General features: G+C 43.8%; 1 protein-coding gene across 2 annotated transcripts in view; it reads right to left on the bottom strand.

Moving 5' to 3' along the window:
* Positions 1-20,324, bottom strand: part of LOC138611755 (uncharacterized) — a 204,625-nt gene that overhangs the window by 60,918 nt on the left and 123,383 nt on the right. The gene's annotated exons all lie outside the window — the stretch shown is intronic.

The raw sequence follows: 20,324 nt of genomic DNA, 5'->3' as shown, positions 1-20,324 counted from the left end.
AGAAAGGAAGAACGAGGACGTTTTATTCGGGAAGTTTTGGGCAGTTAAGACGTTTTTCTTTCTCTGAAACTCGATCTGTGATGTGAGAGGGAAGATGATCTGAGACGTACAGAGAATAAAACTAAAGAGTTGCTGAGATTAAATGTAGAAATATTTAGATCTTAATAAGAGAGTCAAGCAGCGTGATGTAGTCGAAGTGACAGTAGGAAACTCGAAGGTGATTGGCTGCTGCTCTCAGAAGAGTTCGGTCAAACTGCTGTTTTACATCTTAAACCAGCTTAAATGGTGTCAAACACATTTCAGATGGAATAAATATCTTCTTTACATGAATGCATCTAAAGCATTTTACATCACATGACTTGTGATACATCCGTCCCCTCTCTGCCGTTTAGCGTGTTGTTATGCAAAGCGCTGCACTCTGCATTCACGCTCTGCAGCCAAATGAGCCTGGTGAGAGTTGAACCCATAATTGCAAGTGCAGCAGTAACAACGCGCCAGAGCCACACGGGAGCCGTCGTACAGTCGTGGAAAAACAATGACAGCGCAGGTGCACAGCTTCGACGGAGAGAATAACACCACTTACACAGAGAAATATAGGCGGACGTTTTGATGCCTCAGTGTGAATGTTTTTCTTTCTCCCATCAAGTCCGTACAACAAAAGAAGCGTTTGGAAACAGTTTGTTTTCTCCTCCCAGCGACTATTTAATGTTGTGTTCAGAACAGGCCCTCTGTCTTCATCCAGCCTGGCCTTTATTCTTCCTCAAATCACCTTCCTGTTGCTGTTTCTCTCAAACACATGTTTTATCTTTTGAATCAGACCTGCAGCTTTATTAACTTATCTTTTTAACAGTTTGCAGCTAGTTTCCAAAAGAGGCTCTTCAGGGTCCATTTAAGCATCACGTGTGTCTCTGAGCATCCTCTAAAGCCCGCCTAACAACTTTTATAGAAGGGACCAATTTAAAAAAGAAGCCAGAAAAATTACATTACTTTACAATACAGCCTATGGCCCACTGATGAAAGCCTTTGCATTTGCAGTATTACAGACTGGCTGTCTGTGGCGACTTTCGCGAAAAAGCGGCGCCCAGTTAGTGACACGTTTTCCATCAGCCAGCAGTGGTTGGTCTGCCAGAGAGGGTAGGCGGAGCTAAGCGGCTGCTTTTCCGCTCTCTGCAAGTGTTGCGAGTAAACAGTAATCTACTATGGCTGAACAAACAGAGAAAAGATGGATGACTACAGATACAACTTCAACAATAAGTGAAAATCCAAAGAAAAAGAAACAAATTTGACGCTCAGATGAAGGCAAACAGTCTAAAAAGGAAAGCGACCGTCAGCCAGGAAAATCAAGAATTACAACCGGAGCCGACCGTGGACGTCAGACATGCGACACTGTCTGGATATCTGGGAGGTGTGCTCCTGCAATTACCGTTTATCGCCATAGGTGGTGCCAAAGAGAACGAAACTGAGATCATTGAGATAAGCACTTTAATTACGCACATTTGTCATCTTAACAATAAAGTCGTTTTTTGTTTGAATAAACAAAAGGTTCAATTTTATTCAGTTTGACTCCACTAAATTCCCTCTGCTTAAAAACAGACATAACAAAATAAATGATGATCTTTTAGGGCCTGTGTCCACTAACAGAGGCAGTTGTGGTTCAGTCGGAAGGTCGGAGGTCAGCTCCCTCAGGCTACATGTCGAAGTGTCCTTGGGCAAGACACTGAACCCCAAATTGCTCCCAGTGGCATAGCCAACGGGTGTGAATGTGATAACTGACTGACTGTTGGGCACTTTACGTAGCAGCCTCTGCCATCAGTGTATGAATGAGTGAATGTGACATGTAGTGTAAAAGCAGCTTTGAGTGGTCGCAAAGACTAGAAAAGCGCGATATAAGTACAGTCCATTTAACAGTCAATGCAGTTCAGCGTCCTCAGCATCAGCTGTTTGCTCTCAGTTGAAAATAGTTCAACTTTTAGAACACCACTGCGCTCCTCAATGTCACTTCTCCCTCACCGACCAATCAAAACGAAGAAGGGGCGGGACTTCAGATATCAACTTTGTCTACAACAATGGTGGAAGAGAAGCGTCTCCTATCGTTTTTTCCAGGGTTAAATTTCCTCACATAAAAGCAACTATTAAGCACACAGAGCGATTTAAAACAGACTTTAGAGAAGTAGAAGTGTCGCGAGTCAACTTTCGTAACCTAGCAACGGTAAGCGCTGATGAGAAGCGGTCTGAAATTGAGGTCATGGACGTTGCCAGAGCAAAAAAACGCTGTTGGTGGACTCAGTCCCTTAATAACAGGTTAAATAAAGACCGTAATGCATTTCACATTGTTTATTCAGTTTGACTCTGCTTTTAAAGCTTTTTAAAAACAGTAATTATTTCTGTGCTGAAAGATAGAAGCGCCTGATTGAGATCATCAAAGGGACGGGGTTTGGTCCACAGGCCGCCAGCTGAATAAATCTGCCCTCACATTTACGTAACACCTGTTCCTCACTCAGAATTATCGTCTGTTTACTCTGTATATCCAGGAATATTTATGATTTATAAGAAAGCCGTAAACACACGCCCGGCCCTGCCATCCTTTATGTTTAAGGATGAGAGTGAGAGGCTGAGGCGATTCATTCTGCACCCCGCGGCACATAGTTTACCCACCGCCGCCTCCCTGACAGAGACCGTAGAGTGGATGGAGCTGCTGAGCGTGTCTGGAGGAGGATGACACGCTGGCACATTTCCAGCTGTGTTTTCGAGGAGCAAGCAAAGAACAGGGTCAAGAGTGAGGAGGGGGCAGGAGGGGACGGGGGAGGGGACGGGGGAGGCCTCGGGGAGCGTGTTCAGCTGGATCCTCGGAGGGGTGAGGTGGGGATTTTACATGTTCAGCCGAGTGGACATCAGTGTAGCTGCTCTGAGCCAGGGGATGAGCGACTTTAAGAGACTTTCAAAGAGTGTTCTCCTGTCCAACTTTTTCCCAAGGATCCATTTTGAAAGAGGATTTGCACTCGTGTATACCAAGACGAGAGGCGGGCTAAGTGAAAGGAAAAACAGAGAGAAAAAACACCCAAACACACAGTGATGTGCGACAGCTCGCAATGGCCCGCCACACCCCGCTGAGGATGTGCCGCTCACAGTCCAGCGACTCCATTCATCAAGCTCGACAGAAGAGAAAGCGAGCGCGAGGGAAGAAAGGGAGAGCGGGGAAGTAAACAGAGGCTGAGAGGTGAAAGGTAACGTTGCAAGACAACAGAAAAGGATTGAGTGCTCGGAGGACGACAGCAGGTAAAGGTAGGTAAAAGTAGGAATCAGACAGGAAGCGAAGAAGGAGTGATGGAAGAAAAGGAAGGAGAGAGAGAGAGAGGGGTTTAGACGCTGCCGGGAAGGTTCCCATTAACATGGAAATCACTTCCTCCTCCCCGGCTCTCCATGGCTCACTGATGGCTCGGCAGAAAGAGAATGGCTTTAGCTCCTATTATTCTGCGTGAGGGGGCACACTGCCAGGTCAGATGAAAAAGCAACGCGGAAAAATAAAAAATTGTCAAGACAGTCTCTTTGCGCCCTGTCTCCCTGCCTTTCCTGTGTGTTTCTCTGCAGAAAGTGTGATGGATTCACCTCATTTCCACAGAAGCCACAGCTTTTATACCAGGAAAAGAAAGAGAGAGACACAGAAATGGTGCTGTTTGGACGGTTTAATGAAGTTTTAAATTTCCCTGTATTTCCTCTGTAATGGCTGCGAAAGTTGTGAGAACAGAAAGTCCCTGAGTGTGGAGAATTTAAGACCCTCTTGGGCTTCCATAAGACTGGATTGCCTGCATGTAGGTCTATTGGAGAGGGTGATTACTGCACGAAGAATCTCTCCTCACAGGCTCTTATGGCTGCACTGGATTGTGGGAGAAAAGCTCATCAGGGGGAAAAGTGCTGCCCGCGGATTCCTCGCAGGAGCCGCCAATTTGCTGCGGCTGCGAGGGCGGCGCGGTGCCTCGTTTGTTTGTGCGTGTGAAGAACAAGAGAGAGCGAGAGAGGCAGGAGAACAAAAAGGCACTACCCACGAGGCCGACTGACCCTGCTACTTCAACACTTGTGCACCCGCTGGACACACACACACACACACACACACAATAGAGTTAGCAGTCTGCAGCAGCATTCATACCCACGCAGGATGAAAGCCGAGAGGAATCCATCCAAGCTGAGCTCTACATTGTGCCCCCGTTGACTGCAGGGCAGAGGCTTTGCAGTGGCGGGCCTAATTGTGTGGTGTGATATGAGGTCTCAAACCCATGAGCTGGATGCATGTACACATTTTGCATTATTTACTGTATATTGGGGTAAAGTGTGTGCGTGTAAATTCTTTGAGGGGGGTCTTTAAACATACAGAACGAGCCACAGCATGCAAATAATGAATCACACACGGCTGTAAACATGTTCCTTCATGTTCACAGCAGACATAAGTTCAAAGTGAGAGGGTTTCATTATGCGATAATGACCCCCTAACTGTACCACGCTTATCACACCGCTACTTACTAAAGATAGCAATAATTTGACAACAACATTTTGACCTGGAAATGCTAAAAAGTAGTCCCTAAGTTTCTGTGGTTGGAACTGTTTCCATGAGAAGGTAAACTCTGAAGCCATCCCAAAATCTGTCTTTTAACCTCTGTTGCTTTCTCTCTTTGGTCACGGACAAACATCTAATTTACCGGACTTCTTTCTGCGGATTAATATGATTACAGTAAGTCCTCCAGAGTCTGTGATTAGAGCTGTAACTATCAAATAGAGAATTATCACACGGCTGTGTTAAATACTTGATTGGTTAATTACGGCATTCTGAGGTCTGCTATTTCTAGATAACAGGCCGTTGCTATGAAGAACAGGCCGTTGCTAGGGATCCAATCACACAATCTGGAGGACTAACTGTAATCATATCAATCAGCAGAAAGAAGTCCGATAAATTTGATGTTGGTCTGTTTACAGAGGGAAAAAGAAAAGAGACAAAACAGCGGAGAGAAAGCACTGACGTAAACATTAGACAGAACACAGTACGGGAGACGGCGGTGTTTAAAGACAGTGAACAGACTCTGACGGTGACGAGACAGAAAACCTCCATCGGGTGCTGCGCTGATTCCTGCGGTCCGGTTCACCGTGTCTTACTTCACCATCAGAGGAAATGTTTCCATTTAATGTGAGTAAAAACAGCTAGCTAACAGAGTTAACCGTTGCCATGGACTCAGCTCTCACTGTGAGAGTAACGGATTATTTTTAAAGGTAAATATAATCATTTTAAAATTAATTAAATCATTTCCAAATCAAGATTTTATGTCTAATTATTGATTTCCTAAGTAGGCAGCCATGTAATAAGTGGGATAATGTATAGGGAGCAGGTTGTTATAGTGATAACCTATCAAAACCAAGTATTCAAGCCGTGTAATAAAAACATATATATAACATATAACACCATCAAAACGCCATCACTTTAATCCCAATATGCCGACACACTCTGCAAATGTAACAGCTTTTAACACTTTAATGTGGGCAAAAGTTTCTAGGAGGTGGATTGTAACAAACTTAGGCTACCTTGTCAAATTTGTGCATTCTGGGTAATTATCCAAGAGAGTTTATCACTAAGGGTGTTTTCACTGTGCAGTTCAGAGGATGAGATCGGCTGTACTGTGCACATACGCAGATTCCGGAGGAGACATTATAAAAAGCAGTCCACTAATTTTGGTACAGTAGCTTTCACACCTGATGCGTACCGTACCCGACGACACATGAACTGTACTCGAGACCACCTTTTCAAGCGGCTCCGTGCCCGAGTACAGTACACAGTGTTCACACTAATCAAATGAACTGGACTCTAGGGTCAAGTGTACTCGGATCCGGGCCCGGGTCCCTAATGTGAAAGCCACCTAAGAGGAATGCGCATGCACTGATAGAATAGACAGATAAATTGCTCTATGATAGAAAAATGTGAACAACGTATTAATCAATATATTAATAATCAATCAACACGTGTTGCTGTGGAAAAACTTGCATATATAATTACAGAAAAGCTAAGTTTTAGAAAATATCCGAGGGAGCTTCATGGTGCAACAGCTCTGGTCTTAATTTTGACGTGTGTAGTTTTTGTCTGTTTGTGTGCGAGCGTGTGCGTCCTGACTGACTGGAGTCTTAGGTTCAACCAGGGTGAGTGCAAGTTCCACACATTCAAAAAGACCGGCTTTAAAACAGTGGAGCTGGAGTCAGCTGACAGCAGCACCTCGTCCTCCACCTCCAAACAATCATCTGTTATTTTGGTTTATAGTGTACGTTACGAGAACAGGTTAAAGTGAGTCAGCAGGGGTGAACTGCAGTTTCCTCAGAGTCATTTTTCTTCTGTTTCTGCTTTAAGTTAGGGAGTCAGGTTTAGCAAATGTCTTGTGGTTCTGTTAGTTTCATTGAGGGTAAGCAAGCAGTTTAAAGGAGATAGTTTCTTTTGTGTGCTGTGTTGTACAGAAGCCCTGAGCGGACACACATCCATACCTTTTATTTCGTTATTTTGTCGTTTTCTCAAAATCTCGACTTATTTTCCTCGTTATCTCAGGAAAACAAAGCTTGTTTTTGTGATAATTTTCTGGCGATCTACAACAGGCTGGTCACTGTTACAGACCAGGACATGCCATGCCCACACTAATGATTTAAGTTAAGGCTGTTCATATGTTTGTTTTGTGCTTTTGCAACTCTGTGGATACGAGTTATGATCATCTGACGTTACGGTGGTGCAGCGTTGCTATCTCAAGAAAACAACTGGAAAATTACTCGTTATCACGGGAAAACAGAGTAAATAAAATGTAGTGATGCATGTCCGCTTAGGGCTTCCGTAGTGTTGGCCTCTGCACGACCCAAGTTAAATTAGCTTCAGGTCTTGTATTTATTGCACCTTGTTAATCGTAATAAATAGTTTCAGCCTCTGATTTTAGGGACCGAGGAGGAAACATCTCTTTACACGTTTATTTTGCGCTCCGACTCCTGTTCACAGGGACGTAACTATGGAGTCAACAAAATGTAATTATCAATAAAATCAGTGACTGGAGTGGAGGCAGGACAGGACGACATCAGTAGTAGTCACTATTTATTTGGTGGATTACTGCTAGATTGTTTGAATTGCATAACCCCGTTAAATCATGCTTACAATAAAGAGATACGGCCTGCATGTATTAAAACAAGCAGAAACATCTGTGTGCATCATAGTCTCTGAACACACCCCTGAAAACCTGTTTCAATCCATTTCCCAGCATCCCTTCCTCTCCGTGTGAGATGAAGTGATTCTCAGCTCGCCTGATTATCACTGTCGCCCATAAAGCCATTAGCTTTACTCCTCTCCTCTCTTCCCGTTCCTCCATCTCTCTCTCTCTCTCTCTCTCCATCCCGTCGTCTCCCTCCTCCCTCCTTCACGCTTTGCTGAACTTGCCCCCAGGACTTGCTTTGCTTTCATGCATCCTAAAGAGCGCCGGCTCCACGTCTTTTATCGTGCCAGTCCAAACAATGGGAGACGTCAGCGCGTGGGCGGCGATCATTGGACGGGGCGACAGGACGTGGGCGCCGGCGTTGGACCGGATTGGCCTGCGCGCGTGTCCCTTTAACTCCGATGAGCCCATTACTGGCCCCTCAAATGCACATTAGTCATGCCATTTAGCCAAATTCATTATCGATGCCCTATTGAAGGGGACACAAGCTATTTTCGATATGCATTAGATGTTATGGAATGTGATGGGACTGCTAAACAGGATGTAACAACAAATGATGCATTCGGGTGCCAGCGCTGGCGGCTGCACGCTTTATAGAGACGTTTTAGTTGACTTAAAGACTCTGTGTGCTTTTAAGTGTCTTTTTTATATAGAAAGAACTATAAAAACACAGAAAAGGCGTCTTACAATCCTCGCTTCATGTTCTATTAACATTATTTTAAGCATTAATATTGTATAACACTCTATTAATAATGTAAGAAGAGTATTTGAAGAAACTTTAATGGCCAATTTCCAGCACAGAAGGTGCAACGACGACGGGAGAATGTTCATTAACAAAAGCTGCACTAGTTTCTGTGGAGATTGTAACATGCAGGATTTCTGTGCACACACGTCGTCTGCCACTCGGCCTAAAAACTGACTGAGCGCTCAGGGTGCTGCAATATGAACAGATGGGAGAGGGTGTGATAAGGGACACGAGGGTACCGGGCGTGTGAAGAGCGCACACTGAGAGTGAGTGGGAGTCAGGAGTGTGTGTGTGTGTAAATGTGTGTGTGTGTCCTGACAGGAGATGACAAAGTCTGTCACCTCTCTGTCTCCATGCTTCCTCACCTCTGACTGATCATGCGAGCGTGCACGGAGGCGTGTGCGCGGATCAGAGGCGAGCAGCATCAAAAGCAGGTTGCAGAAGATGCAGAAATAAAGTGTGTGTGTGTGTGTGTGTGTCGCAGATAAATAAAACACACACACAAGGTTAAGTCATTACGTCGATCTGTGAGCACGCTTTTTGCTCACCCACTCATCTCTCTTTATCGTCTGCTCTCCTTCGCTGTTTTTTCTGCACCTCATTCTCACTAAAGGACATAAAACCCTGATTATCCCTCCTGACTTCCTCCGTTTCATTCACTCCCACGCTCCCTTTCTTCTACGTTTGTCTCCTTGTCTCCTCTGTGTTTCCTTCCTCTGTGTTCCTCTCACCCACTCCTTCTTCTTCTCTCTCCTTCTGACAACTTTATCGCACCTTTCTCAGCGACTCCATCTTCCTCTTCTCCTCTTTCAGGGGAAAAAAAAAAGCGTACTTTTTCTGGCACACACCTCGTCTTCCCTCCATTCACACTCTCTCTGTTACAGCCTTCGCTCTCGGGGGAAATGAATTAGTAATATTTATGATGAAGCCCTCTCTGAGCGTCTCCCTCTCTCTCCTCCTCTCTCTGTTTCATCTCCCCGCTGTATAAAATGACACTGATCTTATCGCCTGCTACCTATGTAGTCATCCGTCAGCCCATCTATCTTTCCATCCATCAAACCTCTGGGAGAGTGATGGCTCCCTCAGCGTTTTATGTGGCGCCGTTGGCAAGCCAAGGTTGTTTGGAAACCACATAAAAAACAGGAAGCAGCACCTGCGCCTCCGTCGGCGAGCGGAGTCGTAGCTGTTCAAACCAAAGTTTTCCAGGAGTTACGAGTCTCCGGCTGCGTCTGGCGAGTCCGTGTGTGTGTAGTTAAACTATAACAAAGTGCGGCTCCGACTGTCACCACCCGATGACTTAATGTTTCGCCCTTTGACAGGCGACAGATGAATTTGGGCTCCATAAAGCGGGAACACAGCTGGTGCAGAGATCACAGGGATCGGGCCGGATCACACATCAAATGTTGACATTTCACAGAGAAGAAGCATACGAAGAGTGACATTTCACTCTCATATTTTCACGCAGAAGAGTGAGGATGTGGAGCTTTTTTAGTTTAGAGGATGAAGATTAAAGCTGAGTATAAAGTGAATTATATGGAAGACAGAGAGTTTCTTATTATTCTCTTTATGCTTTTACAGAACTCACTGTGTTTCTTCCCTCTTGTTAGCAGCACGGCTGGTCTGATTGTTTATCTGTGCGTTTAGATTTGTGCATGACATGTTATTTTATGCTTTAAAATAAGTGCAGATGGATTATTTAGGAGAACAACAGAATCTCTTTTTGAAATCACTTTTGCTGGAGCTACAGGCGGGGTGAGAATAAACCCCAACATGGAGAGAGCAGAGTTGTAGTACTGATGTCTTCGACTCGAGCATTTACTGCATTCGGACACGGAAGATGGAGAGTAGTTTTTTGTACAAAAGGAATGGACTGCACTTTTCTAGTCATGCGACCACTCAAACATGCTTTTACACTACATGTCGCATTCACCTTTCACACACTGATGGCAGAGGCTGCAACGTAAAGTGCCCAACTGTCACTCATGACATTCACACTGATGTGGCACTTAGAGCAATTAGAGGTTTAGTGTCTTGCCCAAGGACACTTTGACGAACCACTAGTGCTGGGTACCGTTCCAAAGAACAGCTCGTCGTTGCCTGCACTAAATTCTCCCGTGTCAACACACGCACATTTAAAATTCTGCGCTTTTAAAATTGAAAAGTAAACAGCAGAATAATGTAGGAAGAATTAATCAGCGTTATTGATTTACAAATAACTTTGAATGCCTACAGAGATGTCAAAGAAAAAATAACAAACTTGGCGGAGGGACATAATGTTGCTCACCGTCAGCACTATGTTGTGGCCACATAATTCGGCTGCGCGTGACCTCGTATAGCGGAGCTGCAGTTGAAAAAATCTGCCTGTGGTGAGTCAGCATACAGGGGAGTGGATCTCGGAAATTTGGGCACAACTATAAAAAGAACGGCACTCACCTATGACTCGGTTCCCGTCGTTCGCGCCAAAGAGCCGTTCAAAAGAATTGGATCGTTCGCGAGCGTCACAACACTATGAACCACCAACCCTGAAGATGACCGACTCCACCTATGAGCCACAGCCGGTGCAAGGCCCTAATAAATGATTCAGTTTCGAGCGAGGGCTGGCACGTGTGTTCACTTGCATGCGTGTTCATGTGCCACCTTGTTCCGCAGCAGTTCGTGCCAGGATGCCTGAAGAGAGAGCTTCCAAAGATTTAGTAAATGCTAGCAGAGCAGTGCAACATGTTCGATATGTAAAAGAAGCATCGAGGAGAAGACGTTAACATAACTTTAACACATCTGTCCAGGAAGCACCAAGAGAAGTAAGTAAGATGCTAAAGTTGGACTGTTGGCAACAGGTTGGCAACAGTCCAACTTGACTAGAATTCTTCTTCTACTCTGACTAGGAACTCTGGAGTGCTTTGCTGAATAACTTACAGTAGCAGTCATGCAGTAAGCTTCAATACATTATATTTGAGGATGTTCTTCAGTAACTCTTCACTTTAATATAGAAAAGTTCATCCTAGCTGCATAGGCCGCGTGTTCGACTCTGACCTGTGGTCATTCGGTTCATGTCTACCCTCTCTCTCTCTCTTCACCATGTTTCCTGTCTCTCTTCAGCTGTCTCATCTTCTAAAGGCAAAAAAAAATAAATCATCTTAAAAAATAAAATAAATAAACTTTGCTCTCAGTCTTGGAAATACAGTTGTGATTTGAGATTATGACTCATCTACTCACGTCTGAAGCTCTGCACTCTCTCACACTGACTTCATTAGCAGACGGAGTTTGTTCCTCTGTGATGGAGATTTATCTGTTCGGAGCTCCGCTGCTGAACACTGGAGCAACTTTATTCAAGAAGATTGTATGATGTGGTTGAAACGCTCCGGAGGAGGAAAGAAAATAGATCTCTGACCAGGATTGTTTGCTCAGACTAGTTTTTGAAGGTCAGTGTCTTGTACGCTTTAAACAAAGGAGACTATAAAAAGCTGGTTATAATAACAATAAGGATATCTTAACAAACAAATCCCGAGCCGGCTTTTCAAAAACAAACCACTGAAATAAAACAGTTACTTTGTGATAGCTAAAATAAATTAGTTTATTATTGGGATAAACGTCAGACCTGCTGCTTTGTCAGTTAAGTATAACAATCCATCCATCCATTCATTATACCGCTTACCCTGTTCAGGGTCGCAGGGGGGCTGGAGCCTCTCCCAGCTGTCATTGGGCGAGAGGCGGGTACACCCGACTGATCGCCAGTCAATCACAGGGCTGACACACAGAGACAACCTTTCACGCTCACACCCACACGGGCAATTTAGAGTCGCCAGTGAACCTAACGAGCATGTCTTTGGACTGTGGGAGGAAGCCCGGAGGGAACCCACGCATGCATGGGGAGAACATGCAAACTCCACACACAAAGGCCTCCTATGTCCAAACCAGGATTCAAACCATGAGCTGTGAGGCAACAGCACTAACCACCGCACCCTCAGTGTGGCTCCAGTTAAGCATATGTCATTTGGAAGTACATGTGTCACTAGAAATGAAATCGCACGACTGATGTGCAGAGGCTACAGCTCTCGATGCAGCGGCCCCAGGTTCGACTCCCACCATCGTCCCTTTGCCACGTGTCATCCCCCACTCTCTCCTCCCCTGTTTCCGACACTGTCTCTCTAAAATAAAGTCATAAAAGGCCCAAAAAATGATCTCATATTATTATGTTTAATGTACAGGGAAGTCTTGTAACCCCATGTGAGACTAAAGCTAACCCTCAAATTCCACAGGATCCGTCTCCGGCGTGTTCCGTGTGTGCCGCGACCTCCAGAGTCGACAGCGCCTTATTCAAGTCAATGCTCTGGATTCCACAGCACGTCTCCAGCGCGTCCCAGAAGCGTCTCTCCGCTCTGCTCCGCTAAAGAAACGCGCCGGCTCATTTTTGACGGAGGCCGCTTTAAGCACGCGTCGAGCTGAACAGAGCAGATCGTTCCAAACAGGAAGTCACACACAAAAACAGCATACAGCATCCGGTCATTTCAAGATTAAACTCCATGTACAGACCGGTACAGACTCCCATTTTTTTAAGATCAACCGCCAGACACGGATCCTGTGGGATCGAGGGGTAACGGTTTGACATGACGCTCAATAAAAATCACGAACGTCCCTCACCTGATCTGAACTCTGTGTCCCGGAGTTATAAATCGGAGGAATCACAATAAGCTTATAATCGGTGCTCATGTTTACATTCTTTGCTGATATATTGCAGTATTGGGAATGTTCTCGTGCAACAGGAAGAACTGGGTCATGTTTATTTTTAAGCTTTTTTCAGAAGCATTTTTAAAGCACACTTCCATTGTTGTGTCTTGTTTGTGGTTGAGCTGCCTTGCATTTCTTTTCCTCAGGTGTCAGCGCAGAAATTGCTGAAACTAAACATGGATATATTTAAAGTTCTGAACTCCATGTTAGAAGAGAGAAAAGAAAGTTGCTGCTTTTAATGTTTAATGTAGGATATATTCTGTGGTGCATTTGTTAATAAGGTTAATATGCACCATGCATCTTATTTATGCTCCCAAATAACCCACTTTCAGAGTGTTTAGAATAAAGCAGAGTTAGTGGTCATCTTATTTTTAGGACCACTTTCAATTTCATCCCGAGGAGAGTTCAGCTGCGGAGTTCACACAGCCATAAATTATTCAGCTACTGTAAACATGGAAAAACATGTCGGAATAAATGACTACATGGAAACAAGGGGTGTGAGATATCCCATCAGCCGAACAACAACATTACAGGCCTATACTACAAAGCTTTATGATGCTGCTGGAAGTGGCACCGGCTTAATTTCCCTGTGGGTTACCAGAGGAGGAGAAAGTCATCTGCGGCGCCCATCCTGTAGCTTTGTAACAGGAAGTAGATAATTTCAGATGTGATTGGATACCCCACACCCCATGTTTACTCTCAGATAATTAGCCAAGCATGTATTCATCCCGACACTATCATAATTAAGAGCTTACTTATTCAGGCGACGGGGTAGATGCAGAGTTAGACGATAATAGAAAGTCGCCTTTAGCGCAATTTTTGCATCCGTCTGCCTTGTTAAGCAGCAGCTTTAGGGACACAAAACGTTCACAATGTGACACTCTCTCATAAGTAAAACAGGCCCGCTGAGAAATACAAACTCCTGAGAGTATTAATGCGACTAAAAGAGGTAAGTATCAAGAGTCCGGTGATATTTCTAGGATGAGACTTCAAATATTTAGAGCAAAAGATGATTTCTTTGTGTCTAAATCACCTTAAAGTGTTTAAAAAGGCTTTAATTTGATGTGGATGAAAATAAAATTAAAGTGCTTCTCGCACCCAGGAGCGCTGAGGAGAGCTCAAACATCAAACAACATGTTGCTGTCCAAACACATTTGGAGCACAGTGAGGGCCGGAGAAAAGTGTGGTTAGAGCGGTATTCACAAAGGAGATGTCTGAAAATACCCCACATTTATCATTTAACCAAAAAACAACTACACGTGTACCGTAGCCTACTTTCCCCTCTGCTGTTACAGCCTCTGCGGGCTAACAGAAGTCCCCTGACAGCATTCAAAACCGCACACACACAACACAAGTTACTGGAATCATGTTTAGGATTGAGAGAAATTCGAGGACGCCGTTAAAAGACAAGCACACGAAGCCGAACCTGTTTTCCTCCCTCTTGTTAAGGCTATAATGTAGAGCCGATACCTGGTTTGTGCGCTCCGTTGTAATCCTCTCCCTCTGGTAAAAGCCACGAGGAATAAGCAGCGTTGACCTTGGGGAGACGCGGGGGCCGGATTTGAGGGTGTCTTTTTTTAAAAGCCTGGGTGTGTAATTGAGTCGAGCGGCGGGGTGGCGGTCTTTGATGGTGTTCGAGCAAGCACAAGAGAGCCGGAGTGTGTGGGAAAGCTGAGGATTGAGGATACACACACACAAAAGCACACAAACTCTACGTGTAAGCTAACAGCAGTAGAACACATTCATACAAGGAGTCATCAGCAGCAACAGCAGAGGCAGAATTCAGCAGCTTCATCGCTCATACTGATCAGGATTTCTCTCCAAGAGGGCCTCAGGTCCTGAGGGCAGCCGGCTCCACAACACCACCTCTGATGGGGGTTCAAGTCCACCAGCAAACCTCCGCCGCAGGACATCATTAGTTCAATTTTGACTTTAAAGCCAGTGAACTGTTGGCCTTGTAAAACCCTCATCGTTGGCCCCTGCCAGCTTCTTTTCTCTGCTATGCTACGTTATGTTAGCTGCTACTGCTAAGAGGTTATTTGGTATGTTAAACCTTACATGCAAGTTTGGTGTTCCAGGTTTTGTAAATAAAACTTTTTGTAGATCTTTTTTTGTCTCCCAGTTGAGGTTGGTTGCAGGGGGATTTGCAGCCATCTCCAGAGCCTTCAGAAATGAGGTCATCGAGGGAGAGAGGATAAGGAAAGCCCTCCACAGCACCACTGAAGCGGCAGAAAGAGCCTCAAGATGGCTAAGGCTGGAGGAGGGAGTATGATGTTGAAACACCCAATGATTCCAGGTACATGACTAAAGATGTGTGCAGATCAATGTGAAGCCAAACCCTCTCTATCGCCCCCTGCTGACTGGCTGCAGTGTAGTTCATAAAGCCCGCCTCCTCCATGTTAACAGATGGGACATGAGTCAAACTATAAAATCAAATAAATGTTTCTCAAACACAGTTTCTGTCATTATAGTTAGTTCTTATCATGCTGATTTATGTCCAAGTGTTCAGTTTATTTTTAATTAGTTATTTGATGCTGTCAAAAGGATGATTGACAGCTCTGTTGACAAATACAGCTCCTGCTGCCGATTTGTTTCGGATTAGCACAGTGGAGGAGGAACGATGAGAGGAAACATAACTAAAACAATCACTACAGTCATTGAAGTTTACATACCTGTGACATTTGCTTCAGACCAATGACTGTAAAGATGGACTCGTCTCCATCTGCTCTCATTGTACGAAATTGATGTCAAAAAGCCCCTGTGACGGGCACTGCCATCTTGCGATGGTGACATCATTTGGACCATGAGCTGCGCAGTAGAGAAGCTGAAGCTGTTCTGCTGCAGACTGAGCCCACGTTTTTTCCCGGTAAGTTAATAGTGTGTTTTGGTTAGCTGAAGGGGCGGGACACCTCTCTACTGTGCAGACTCCAATTAACGTCACCAGCGCAAGATGGCAGCGCCCGTCTCGGGGGTATTTTGGCTTCCCTTTGTACAATGAGAGTAGATAGAAACATGTCGTCCATTTGTACGTACAGTCATTGGTCCAGATGCATCAGAAGATGTATGTTCCTGGTGATGAATTGTACTCTACAGAAAGAACTGGACACCTCGATGTTTAAAATTATACTATGCTTACATAATTTACACCATCTTCAGCTGTCGGAGGTGAAAGATTAACTTGTGCCAACCAATTTACTCTGCTGATTACCATGAAATATGTGTTGTAAAAACAGCTAGAGCCTTGGTTGCTTGGTTTTAGTAGAACCACTTATCTGCTTTTTGGTGCCTGTTTTGTTATTAGATTTCTGGGTTTTATCGCGCACTGTTCGCACTTCTTTTATTCTCCTCTTCACTTTATTGTGGAGCACTTTGAACTACTCCTCCTAAATGAAAGCCTCCACATAAATACAGTTTTTTATCCCAATTTTATTATAATCTGGTGAGTGGTGTTTATGTAAAGCACTGCGAGCTGCTTCTGCATGACACGCTGCTATAAAAAGATAAACTTGAATAGGAACTGGTGTTTACAGGAACCTTCACAGTCTGTGTCCTTTCGCTGTGTAAAGCCCCCGCAGAGAGGCGGAGAGGAGGAGGTGTGAGGTAAAGATGCTGAGTGAGGTGAAAGGGACAGACAGGTGCATGCTGGTCTCTAAACTCAACATGAAGTTAGTTCAGCTGCTGATTTGGCTCGCAGATCCACACAGTCAGCAGCACCTGTGACTCGCAGCTCATGGCGGCTATTAAGAGAAGTTTAAAACCCTTGGTGCCCATTTAGCTCAATTTGTAATTCATACTCCTTCTTGGAGTCGTAACTCAGTCAAATCTGAACACACACACATTATACACACACTTTTAAGTTCTATGTGAATTTCTATATATTTCTCTACCACGTCTACTTCAAATAAGGTCCATTAATCCTTATAAGGCCGGAGATAGACTTGCTTTTTAAGCTTGCGTTCGTGTACACAACCGTCTGCGTCATGAACGGGTTGTTCACATTCTTGTCTATGCAGTAAATGTGTTACTGGAGGATGCCGCTAGAGGGCACACCAGAGAGCTCAGGCTGTATGCAACTACCGTATGTGCAGGATGTTAACAACAGACATGGCGACACCAAGCGGCAACGTCCGGTGTTGGAAAATGAAGCCAATGCGGAAGTACAAAAAAACTGTAGTTCCTCGAGTGGCCACTCGAGGCTGGCTCCAGAAAACAAGAAAATAACATTACAGCAGATGGGAAAATGCCCATTTTTACAGTACAAATAAACATGTTTACAGCCTGGTACAAAGTATTATAATTAATGTAATATAATGTATTTTTATTGTTAAAGATAACTGTACTTATGTTATCTTGAACATACTTTCAAATTCAAATTGAATTGACAGCTGTGTCCATAGCAACGGTTAACTCTGTAGCCTTCTTAAAATGAGCTAAGCTAGCTGTTTTTACTCACATTAAATGGAAACATTTTTTCCTTTGGTGAAGTAAGACACGATGAACGGGACCGAAGGAATCAGCGCAGTTTTCTGTCTCGTCTCTGTTCCATTCACCGTCTTTAAATACCGCCGTATCCCGTACTGTGTTCCGTTTAATGTTTACAACAGTTTTTACATCACTTAACCTTCATTCCTTTCTCTCCACTGTTTGTCTCTTCTTTTTTCCCCCTCTGTAAACAGACCGATTACAGTTAGTCCTCCGGATTGTGAGATTAGAGCCGCATCCCTAACAACGGTCTGTTCTTCATAGCAACAGTCTGTTATTGAGAAATAGCAGACCTCTGAATACTGTAATTAGCCAATCAAATATTTAACACAGCCGTGTAATACATCTCCTTATGGGTTGACATTTCTGACCGGCTTTTTGAGGCTCAGGGGGAGGCCATCGATAAGGAACTACATCATCTTATCAGATTCCATTGATGTGGAGCAAACTGAATTTGTTGGCTACAAGACATATATAATTATCCTAGCATTTAAACAACACAAAATATGAATTTAAACAGCAGCCACATTGTTCCTAAGAAGATTCATAATCAGATGCTTTCTAACTTTCTACACATATCATTCAGCCCACAGTAGAAGTATTACTTTCCCCTGAATACACCTCTTGGTATTTCACTTTGTTAGATAAGAAAACTGTCTTTCCCATCAGCCACTCAAAAAGTCCCAAAAAATGAGTAATTGTACAAAGGCTACATGCATATACTCCAGCTTCAACTCTCTTCACTTTAATTGGAATAAGGTCAGCAATTATCTTTGAGGAGACGTAGCTCACTAAGATAACAGACAGTAGTGAGGGTGACATTAAGTAAAAGATGACAAGAACACAAGAACCTTTTCATTCCCAGGACGACTAACAGGCTCGTCCTTTCGCAGGTAATGAAGGACACGCCTACATATTTTGGAGATGTAACAATGGAATAATTGATTAAACAGGCCTCTAAGACACATCGGTGTTTCACAGAAACGAGAGAGCTGCACGGGTACTCCTCCAACCAGCTCAGAACTAACAGAATGATTTACAGTATAATTTCCAACTTGGACAATAACGTCCAATAATCACACCTCATTACAAAAATCTTCATGGCGACCAGCAGCTGTTATGTAAATGACTAATTTGGTCCAAATTTACGGCCTAATTTAATTTATCAGCAGTGTAAGCCACACAGAAACACACTTCTCCATCTCTCCTGTGCACACAAACACCCTCACGAGCCCAAACTGTGCATTCAGTCAAACGTCATCGCAGAGTTTTTTAGTAGGGAGATTAGGTTGGCCTAAATAGAGGTGCTGTCAGATTATTTCCCAAAACCTGCAAGTATGGCTGCAGTTGGAAATAGCAGAAGCTAATAGTAGCAGCGAAATCCATGAGTGAATGTTTGATGAGGCAGTTTGCAGCCCTGCAGGAGTCTCCTCTGCCTGACTGCTGCTGACAGGACCTGCAGGTCACAGCGGTCTGACAACTCCTCTGCCTCCCGGTGCCAAACAAACTCTGTGTTTATGCTGTAATGCAGCCACTGTTTGTTTCCTCGTCTTCTTTTACATATAATGAGACAGTATTAGAAAGTTAAAACAGCACCAAGTAATTAAAAGTAACTTTTGTTACTGTACAGTGACTGACAGCTCACTGCTTCCTGCATTGTTCTGATGAGGCCCACTCATGTGCTGATTCAAGCTGTGTTAAGTTCATTAATTAAAGTTATGACGAATATATTCCTCAACGATCCTTTTTCCATGACGAAGACGAGACGTTAACGAACTAAAAATAGATCTTTAATAATGAAAGCTCTGACGACACGTTTGTTTTGTTTTCGTTAACAGGATAAGACTGGACTAAAGTGTTAGCGATGGCTGTCAGACATTCAAAATCTGTTATATCTTAAAGCCTGAAGCACCAGTTAGAGATAACAGGTATCACAAAGCTGGTTGTGAACTTTCTGTGTTAACCCAGGCTTTCTGCTTCAGGCTCTGAGCACGCCCACAGAAAAAAGGGTCTTTTTCCGCGTCATTTTCTTCTGCACAAGAAGAGCGATCATCGGCTGTCTGCTTCAGTCAGACTGTTTAAATGAGAAACAATGATGACAAGTAATCTATAGATGCTGTGTCCTCATCGTTCTATAACTGTCTGGATGATCTGCTGAAATTAAAGTGTGAATTTTACCCAAAGCAAACATGTAAAAACGAGAAGAGGAGGACTCAAGAGAGAAAACGTTTTGATTAAAATGTGATTTTTATCGACTAAAACTGGACTATAATGTTTTTATGTTGCCGTTGACTAAAACTATACAGCGTTAAAATGACTACAATGTGACTAAAACTAATACGCACTAAATCTAAAATAGCTGCTAACATTGGCTCCAACCTGTGTAAAACTGCAACCAAGGATTTGCAAACATTGTTTTAAGTCTCAGGAAACCTAAATACACCACGGCCCTCTAACTAAAGGTAACTCAAGGTGGAATGTGGTGAAATTCTTAAAGGGACGGAGCTGATTGAGCCGTTTCAGACAGAGGTTGTTTTTTTAACTGTGAATTATGCTAAGCTACTCCACAGGTATCACAGAGTGAAATATGAAGCTTGAAATTATCATAGTAATCCCCCTTCAAACTTTCTGTGAACTTTCCTGATACTGGGTTTGAATTGTGTGCTGTTGTAATCGGATATTTATTATGTTCATGTAATTGTTCATGTAAATTGAATTAAAGGTAAAGTCAAACCAAAGCTAACCGTTTACACCCAACATGAGCATCGTCTATAGGCCTTTATTCGTGGAAAATTAGAAGCATCTTAGCTAACGTTGCATGTGTATGCTAACAGCTAATCGTGATATGGACAGCAAAGCATGTCTAACCCCCCATTCAGTGACCAGTTGAAATATATATGTTCAGATGGCTTCCGCTTCCGCTTCCTCCTCTGACTCAGACAGCTCAAAGACACTGCTCAGAGCTGTACACCAAGAGTCACATTAGCCATAAATGTGCAGATGAGGCAGGAGGATGTCAATCAAACTGTGATCGACCACTCACTCAGTCTTAAGTTAGCAAGATGATGAAGGTTAACTCATCATTCATGCATCTTTATTTCAACAAGCCACATTTCCAGGGGCTTTCACAGTGTGAATGAGTGGTGTGGGGTGCAGTG

Source organism: Semicossyphus pulcher, unplaced genomic scaffold (genome assembly GCF_022749685.1).
Source record: "Semicossyphus pulcher isolate SPU_LCO1_2020_fin unplaced genomic scaffold, fSemPul1.0.p SCAF_7, whole genome shotgun sequence".
Taxonomy (NCBI): Eukaryota; Metazoa; Chordata; class Actinopteri; order Labriformes; family Labridae; genus Semicossyphus; species Semicossyphus pulcher.
The sequence above is the reverse complement of the archived record's forward strand: the minus strand, read 5'-3'. Positions and strand labels throughout refer to the sequence as shown.